The sequence below is a fragment of the Bos taurus genome, chromosome 8 (genome assembly GCF_002263795.3).
Source record: "Bos taurus isolate L1 Dominette 01449 registration number 42190680 breed Hereford chromosome 8, ARS-UCD2.0, whole genome shotgun sequence".
Taxonomy (NCBI): Eukaryota; Metazoa; Chordata; class Mammalia; order Artiodactyla; family Bovidae; genus Bos; species Bos taurus.
The window spans coordinates 109,779,907-109,789,104 of record NC_037335.1 but is presented as its reverse complement, the minus strand read 5'-3'; the positions used below and the strand labels follow the sequence as shown (position 1 = coordinate 109,789,104).

General features: G+C 48.4%; 1 long non-coding RNA gene across 1 annotated transcript in view; it reads left to right on the top strand.

The window, feature by feature from the left end:
• The window catches only part of LOC101903820 (uncharacterized), an 82,930-nt gene that overhangs the window by 27,997 nt on the left and 45,735 nt on the right, over positions 1–9,198 (top strand). The window contains exons 2-3 of the long non-coding RNA XR_235738.5: positions 1,617–1,757; positions 1,843–2,672. This is a non-coding gene — a long non-coding RNA (uncharacterized lncRNA). The remainder of the gene's footprint in view (positions 1–1,616; positions 1,758–1,842; positions 2,673–9,198) is intronic.

Sequence of the window (9,198 nt, the reverse complement as noted above, 5' to 3'; positions counted from 1 at the left end):
TGGGGAGGCTGGGGGAGGCCTTCGGGAGGAGCGGCAGCCTGGACCAAGGTTTCAGCAGGAAAACTGTGGGATGTAGGCATGCTTCTATGCTCCTGACCTCGCCGAGCCCGGGTGAGGAGGCTGGAGAGGCAGGCCAGCACTGGATCCTAGGGAGCCTTGCAAGCCAGGCTAAGGACTGAACTGCATCCTGGGGTGCTACAAGGCCCTGGGGAAGAGTTCGGAGCAGGAAAGAGGCTTCGCTCCGGAGCTGGGAGCCTACTGAGAAGTCTGGAGCCACATCCCAGCTCCGGCGACAGAGGCTGGAGCGGCCTGCACGCCCCCTCCCTTTGCCCTCTGTCCGACCTTGGCGGGGTTCCCAGGGATACGGTCCGATTTGCCCCGTGGTCTCTGCTTCAGAGGTGGCCGCTGCTGAACGGCCCTCCCTGAGAGCGTCCGGCTGCTGTCGGAGGGCCTGGTTGGGAGCACGGGGCGGGGGGCGGAGGTGCGGGTTTGCGGGGAGCGGGGCGCGCGAGGTGGGAGGCGTGGCCGCCGCCTCTGACTTCCACAGGGGGTCAGTGTAGCATTAAAGTTCCTCCCGCCGGCTCCGCCCCCGCCGCCTGCACACACCCTGACGGAGGCGCTTAGGTTCAGAAATCTGGGTCAGCTAGTTATATTTGGAACCCGTGGTGGGCAGGCGGGAGGCCCGGTGGGCTGGGGGAGGCAGAGCCACTTGAGAATGAAGTGTGTGTTTGTTTTCTTTTTTGTGTGGATCTTAGAGTTGCAGAAGGAACTTCCTGAGAAAGCCACATTTCTGTAGCAGGGAGAGGACCCCGCCCTTGCCTCCTGGAGGTCCCCAGTGGGTTGGCAGAGACCCCTCTGTCTCTGCTTTCACTGGGAAAGTGGGGTCCACCCAGAGGGCTGTTCTGACAGACTTCAGAGCCCTAGGGAGTCTCAGCAATGACCCAGATCTCCAATAATCTGGTACATCATTCAACTTTCTGCTTGGTTGTTGAGAAAGTTGAGAAACAGACCAGAGAGGGGCTCAGATTTGCCTAAAGTCCTGCAATAGGTGGAGGTCAGGTTTCCCCATTTCAAGCTCGGATTCTTCCTTTTACCTGTGCTCCACAGAGTCTTGGGGGGCTTCTTTGAACTGTGGGTCCTTAAGCCTTAACTCCAAGGATTCTGTTTCGCTTGGTTTGGGAGAGGGTCTGAGGGTCCACTCTCTATAAACAGACTGCCCAAGGAGTTTTGAAACAGGTTGCGGGCAGATCACACTGGGGGCTCACCCAGCCAAGTTCTTGAACTTCTCAGACTTGAATGTACATATGAATCACCTGGGCCTGGTGTTCAAATGCCCATTCCGATTCAGTACATCCAAGAGAGGGGGCCTGAGAATCTGTATTACGTCTAAGAGACTCCTTGGTGATGCCGACCAACACCCTGAGACTTGTGGTTGAGAGCACACTCTCATCCTCTGAGCATGCACGAGGGGCAGATAAGTTGCAAAGCTAACAGACACCCACTCTGCTGTTCCCTCCCAGGGGAGCCTGATGTTTTACGGAATCACGTCACTTTCTGAAATTTCTTCTGAACCTCAAATCTAACCACTCACCCCTCCTCTGAATTCCCTAAATCAGAGACGAGGGAATCCCAAACAAAGAAGAAGGAAAAGGCAGAACTCTCACCAGACTCCACGGCTTAGAGGAATCCTGCAAAGCTGCAACTATTGGCAAAATCTCTACTCTGTTTTCTGGGGGGCTTCCCAGGTGGCGCTAATGGTAAGGAATCGGCAAGGGTTTGATCCCTGGGTCAAGAAGATCCCCTGGAGGAGGAAGTAACAACTCACTCTACTATTCTTGCTAGGATAATACTATGGACAGAAGAACCTGGTGGGCCATGGGGTCGCAGCGAGCCAGACGTGAAAGAGCACACACACTCCTCCGTGTCCCCAGAGCCCCAGAGGGACGGAGTGCTTGGGGAAACTTAGGTGACCCTAATTCCCCCATGACACTTGTCCTGGGTCTCTTTTCCACACCTTCCCAATATTATTTCTGCTCCTCCCCTGAATCTTGTGTTATGTTAATAGTCCCTAAGTATTTTTAATTAGATTTTCCAAGCAAAAGAAAGTTTCCAAAGTTAATTAAAAGTTGCCTCGCTGTAATTGTATGAAAGCAGCTTTTGCTTCTGAAAATTAAATTCTCATAATTAAACTCCTCTATCCGTTTAAAGATTTCGGTGAAGTGTTTATTGTTCGTTTATTATGAGGAAACCTTTGGTGGGTTGCTGCTCGTCCAGCCAGGCAGATGCCTTGCCATGGACTCAAGTTTCTGCTTCCTTTGGTGACTGCATGCCCCTGGGAAAGGAAGATCATATCCCGCCTGGGTTAGGTGGTTGTGGGAAACGCAGGCTTGAGCTTGTCGCCGAATCCTGTTGCGCTTTGTACCGCAGACCATACACATCCTGACTCGCTTGTATGCGTGGCCCCACCCCGTTCACCCTTCATTTGCATCAGCATGGGCCACGTGACTTCCGCTGGCCAATAAGTGGAGGATACGTGATTTGTGTGCCCCTAAGCCAGAAACTTCAGGAGCTACATACAGTTTGCCGCGATCGTCTCCTGTGTCTCTGCCGTTATGAGTGGCAACGTCATAGACAGACAGAGGCGGCCCCGCCAGTCTGGGACCTGGAGGAAGGTAAGGTGAAGCAGAGATGCAGTCACCGACCTCTGTACTGGTGTGTGCCTAGCTAATTCTCATGACTCAGCTTAGAGGCCCCTTTTTAAAAACATAAAACCAAGTCAGGATTAGTCGTCCTTCCTATTAGCTTCCACAGCTCCTGAGTCTTTCTGATCTACAAACACCTATGCTTCTGTGTCTAACTGAATAAATGGCAGGGTCCGCTTAAAATTGAATCCATTGAAAACAGACACTGAGCATCTTTACACCTCTCTCCTACTCTGACTTACCGTGTGCCTCCTTCCACTTTTTGGACACGCACACAGTTGGACACGACTGAAGCGACTTAGCAGCAGTAGCAGCGCTAATTACCCCATGTATGGTTCCCCTGTGGGAACCAGAATAAACACTTTGCCCAAAAGTCCATGTCCTCATTCCACAAGCTGAATATGTTGTGTTACATGGCAGGGAGGAATGAAGATTGCAAATGGAATTAGCTTTGCTACTCAGATGACCTTCAAAGAGGAGGGTTATTCAGGGGTCTCCAGTAGGATCACTGGGTCCTAAACAGTGGAGGAGGCACACGGGGAGTCAGAGGAGGAGAGAGGTGTAAAGATGCTCTGCAGATGGAGGAGGGGGCCACGAGCTGAGGGACACAGGTGGCTGGCTTCTAGGAGCTAGAAAAGGCAAGGACACAGATGCTCTCCCACAGCCTCTGGAAGGAACATTGTCCTGCAAACACTTTGGTTTTAGCCCAGTGAAAGCCATTTCAGACATTTGACCTCCAGAACTGCAGGATAGTAAAGACCTTTGTGTGCTTTCCAGGCGACTCAGTGATAAAGAAAGTGACAGTCAGTCGTGTCCAACTCTGCGAGCCCATGGACTACACAGTCCATGGAATTCTGCAGGCCAGAATACTGGAGTGGGTAGTGGTTTCCTTCTCCAGGGGATCGTCCCAATCCAGGGATTGAACCCAAGTCTCCCGTGTTGCAGGCGGATTCTTCACCAGCTGAGCCACCAGGGAAGCCGGAGTGGTAAAGAATCCACCTGTCAATACAGGAAATTCAGGAGATGCAGTTTCAATCCCTGGGGTGGGAAGATTCCACTGGAGAAGGAAATGGCAACCCACTCCAGTATGCTTACCTGGAAAATTCCATGGACAGAGAAGTCTGGTGGGCTACAGTCCATGGGGTCACACAGAGCTGGCCACAACTGAGCACGCACACACACACAAATTCATGGTGGTTTGTTAAAGAGGTGAAAGGAAACGAACGGACCCCACATTTACTGTTTCTTCATTTCTAAATGTTCTCCTTATATAACGTCATTAGTATAAAGTGGGTTTTCTATTTTCAGGGCACCAGGGAGTGAAATATTAGTGGGTGGCTTTGATGAAGACTTTTGTCTTTCCCAAGTGGCCTTCCCTCTTCGGATTAAAAAAAGAAAATGTAACTACCCCCCAGCTCTGCCTGTTTCTCCCCTGGTTGCATCTCTCTACTGCAACAAGGTCTGAGTAGTCTGCAGTTTCCTCTGAATTTACCAACTACTGTTTTGGCTTTTTCCTAGCTACCCTGACCCTTATCCATCCTCCTAAACCATAGATTCCCTCGAATCAGTACTTTACATTTAATATTATTTCACTTTTCCCAAGTGTCCTTTGCATTTTTTATCTCCTTGTTGAACTAATTTGTGATTTTCTTCATTTAGTTCCTTCCTCCCTCCCTTCCTCCTTCCATCCTGCCCTTCCTCCTTTTTAATGCTGTGCTACTATTATGGATGACTATAGATACTCTGCAACATTATAATTCTGTGTACTAAGCAGTGAAAAATACCACCTGTCCCAGTACCAACCCTGGCTCGCTGTTTGCCAGACCCAGAAGCAGCATGCTTCGGCGACCGTGTACAGCTCTGACCTACTTTACCTCATTGTTCCGAGTGTTGCTGTCCTTCAGTGTATTTTTAACTATTGTGTCCTGTCCTCTAAATTTAAACTTTCTCACCACTCGGCTACCCAGAGGCTGACAAACATTTCCTTGTTTCTTGTTTCATTTCACTGCACTCTGAATTCAGGACCAGGAGTAAAGTTCTGATCGAAACAGTCCAAAAAGGTCTGTATTCTGGGAGGGAAAAGACACCACCCGCACTGGCTCCTTTCATTTTAATTTCAATTCTTCTTGTACTAAACACTCCCCATACTGCATAGTTTCACAAAAGCTACATTCCAGGGGAGCAGAGAATGGGGACAGTTTGCCCTTGGGTTGAAGGTCAGATGTGGAATATATGCTGTCAATATCACAGACGCTCTGAAGGCCCGATACAGATGACAGTCAAAGGCAGAGGGTAGACAAATACAGACATGAAGGCTTTGTTTAAAACCCTCTCCTAACTTTTCTTTACTGGAACTCCAAACATTATTTTATTTTGGAGAGTTGGAAAAGAAAGTCTTAATGCTTTAATGAGACAGAAATGGATCCTCTCGGATCACTAGTGTTATTTATGTGCCACGAACATATTGCAAATGTGCAGGCGGTTGAACAATGAAATCAATCAAGAGCCCCCCCAAACATTTCCCAGTCAGTTCAGTCTCACAGATGTCTATATGGGTCTCTTTCATTTTCTTCCTCTCTGTTCTCTACTTTAAAAAAAATTGTGGTGCAGTATGTGTAACATAAAAGTTGCCCTTTAAATCATGTTAAATCAGTTCAGTGGCGTTAGTTGCATGCGCAATGTCGTGCAGCCAGTGTACTGTTAAGCAGTCTCTCCCCACCCCCATCTCCTGCCTGCCTCTAGTTCGCTTTCTGTCTCTGTAAATCTGCCTGTTCTAGAGATTTCATGTAATAGAATCACACAACATTCACACTTTTTATGACTGAATAGTATTCCCTTGTGTGTGCATACCGCAGGTTACTTATCCATTCATCTGTTGACGGACACTTGGGCTGTTCCCACCTTTTGGTTATTGTCATAATGCTGCCGTCAACATTGTGTACAAGTGCCTGTTTGCATCTCTGTTTTCAATTCTTTTTGGTGGTGTCCTGAGGAGCAGAACTACTGGTATAACTAGGAGTGGACATGGTAATCCTTCATTTAACTTTTTGAAGAGTCACCAAATGGTTTTCCACAATGGCTGCACCATTTACATCCCTACCAGCCACGTACAAGGTGGCGGGAGCTGCAGCTGTCTGCCAGTTTCCTTTCCCGCTGTCTTTCCTTTTAATAGACCCATTGTTAATTCTATTCCCCCTCACCTCCTACTTTCTTAGAGGCCTTCAGGTATATATTTTTAAAATCAGAGTTCTATGTTCTCCCTTTTATTCACTCACCAAATTATCCACCAAGATCAGCCCCAAACATGGAAACTTACAAACCCCCTCCCCCCGTGGAAGGAGCAACGTTCCCAGTACCATGACGCTCCCACACTATGGACTGAGCTGGGCTCCATGGACAATTCCTTGCTGGGCACCTTCCACCTCCCCAGAACCCAGGACAGTGCTGTGGGGGAGGAGCGGGGCTCGGTAATGAGCTGCCTGTCTCATATCCTGCCCTCACCTGCTACTCGCTGCGGGACCCCCGGCAAGTTAACTTGTTGCTCATTATCGTGGGGTGGGTCTGGTGGGATGTTTGTGTAGATTCAGTGAAAATGGGTGCGAAGGACTTGATATACATGAGTCATTCAGGAAATGCTCATTACTTCAAAATCCCAGCAGGAATCCTCATGCACACAGTAACGGCTCGCTTTATCGGCTGTTCTTTATCATTGTAGCTCACCTGGAGGAGTTGGAACTGAGATAGCATTTTATTATTTATTTGCATTTATTAAAAGAATCTTTATTGACTTTCGTGGCCGCGCTGAGTCTTAGTTGCGCGTGTGGGACCTTCCCTGTGGCAGCTGGGACCTTGAGTTGTGGCCTGTGGGATGTAGTCCCCCACCAGGAGTTGAACCTGGGCCCCCTGCATTGGGAGTGAGTTGTGGCCTGTGGGATCCAGTCCCCCACCAGGAGTTGAACCTGGGCCCCCTGCATTGGGAGTGTGGAGTCTTCGCTGCTGGACCACCAGAGGAGTCCCTGAGGTAGCGTTTTAAAGGAGAGAACGGAGTGAGTGCAGGCACAGTGTGCAGGCACAGTGCAGGAATGCGTAAGGAGGGGGACTTGGCTGGAATGAGGCGTGTGATCCAGTGTTGCAGTTGTTTCGTCTCTGAGTCGTGTTTGACTCTTTGTGACCCCAGGGACTGTGGCCTGCGAGGGTCCTCTGTCCATGCATGGGATTTCCCAGGCAAGAATACAGGAGTGGGTTGCCGTTTCCTTCTCCAAGAGATCTTCCTGACCTGGGGGCTCAACCCCTCGTCTCCTGCATTGGCAGGTGGATTCTTGACCATTGAGCCACCAGGGAAGCTAGCGATAGGGTGTAGCAGGAGTCAATTTTCAGAAGTAGGTAGGGCGGACAGACTTCAGAGGCCCTGAGGACAACCCTCTCAGCGAGTCTTTGAATGAGATCCTTGGTCTTAGTCTTGGAAGTTCCAGAGCCCAGGGGCGGAGGTTACGGACACCGGAGTGAGAGTAGGTCAGCGCTCCTGCCTGAACCCACAGGAACCCCTCGGTGATTGCAGCTTTGATCCCATATTTTGTGAAATGGAAGGTTGACAGTTATACTCCAAATTTTCAAAATTTGTGGAACAGAAGAGATTGGTTTAAGGTAGAGCTCCTTAGAACAGACCCAGAAAAATGTGCCTTTAACTTCATGATAATTTATGGAAAGGCCACTCCATAAGCACTTTGCCAAGTCTTGCAAAAATAATAAAACAGAGGAGAATGTGAACAAAAAAGGAAGAAAAGGAAAAAGAAAAAAGACATCACTTTGTAAACCAGGGCTGGCATGAAAAAAGGGGTATAGTTGTCATAAAGGAAAAAAAAATTTTTTTGACTCCTAAAGAAGGTAATTCAGAAGTAAAGTTACTTTCTATACAGATATTTTTTAAAAATCAGTTTTTCGTGAAGCCATTTTTATTCAAGTACCTGATTACATTTTGTCTTGAAATTAAGACTCTCCAAGTGAATATGATATATATATTTAACCACATAGAATATATTATATATCAATACACATTTCATGTATAATAAATATATAACCATTGATATATAGTATTTATTAATGTTATTTTAAAAATTAAATGTTTTAATAAATAAAACACCGGCATGTGCTTTGAAAATGAAATGATGTGATTGAAAAATAAAATAATTGAAAAAGGAGAGCAACGGGGCTTCCTGAATTGTACTCACCAGAGGCGATGGCTTTTCATCCTTACTGAGACGGTTTTTAATATTGACAAATCTGGTTCATGTTGGGAGCGTGCGTCTCTCAGAGTTTGTATTTATTGTATTGAAATGGTATGTCAAACGTTTACTATTTTTTTCTACCAGCATCCTATTTTAGGTCCAGCCAACACCAGCGCATTCCAGGCAGGTAATGGTGGGGCTGGTAGGGCATTTCTGGGAGGAAGAAACCGCTTTAAGCCTAATTTTTCTCGGCAGCATGCAGTGCCAATGTATACAGCTTTTTCTAAATGAAGAAAAGATGCCTCCAGACCAACAGTCATTGTCTGAAGTAAGCCCTGGTTGTTGCTACAACACTCCCTAGTGTTCACCTTCTCTCTGTCCCTGGAGTCAGGAGGAAAGAGCAGAGAATCGGAGTAAGAAGGCCTGGGACACGTGTAGTACTTTGCAGGAAGACCCTTTGGGATTCTGCAGCTGAACTCCAGCCAATATAAACATCTCTCCTGACTTCCTTATCCAAACATGCTAAACCGAGAAGGCAAGGGACTCAGTCAAGTGACCCGAGCTGGTGACGACTTCCAATTGCACAATATTGACACCTGGGCCCTCAACTTCCTTCTTTCTGGTGTCGAGCATGGACACTGGCTGATAGAGATGGGGCGGGGAGGTGGGGAGGGTGGTCTTTGGGCAGACAGGGAGGGCCTGAGAGGCTTTGGTCAAAAGTCACGTGTGGCCGCAAAATACCTTTAGGAGGCTCCTGATGTGCAGAGCTGACTCACTGGAAAATACTGTGATGCTGGGAAAGATTGAAGGCAGGAGGAGAAGGGGTGGCAGAGGGTGAGATGATTGGATGGCATCGCTGATTCAGTGGGCGTGAACTTGGGTGAACTTGGGAGACGGTGAGGGATGGGGAGGCCTGGCGTGCTGCAGTCCATGGGGTCGCAAAGCGCAGGACACGACTTGGCGAGTGAACGACATGAATGTGTGGCATGTTCATGAACGTGTGGACCTGAGACTCTAGCCAGAGGGTGTGAGGCGAGATGCTGGGTAGAGCTCTCTGGATTGGGGGACTGGAAATTCGAGAGGTGACAGTGGAGACTTGGCATGTGGATAGTTGAGTCTTAGATTCTAAGGGCCAGAAGGGGCCTCAAGAGTCTTCTTACTCAATCCCTTCTTCAAGATTTGACCCCTCTCCGTAACACTACCTCTGCAGGCACGTTCAGACTTCACTCCCATGATGGGGAGCTCACCACCGTCACCCCCAGGTCACATCT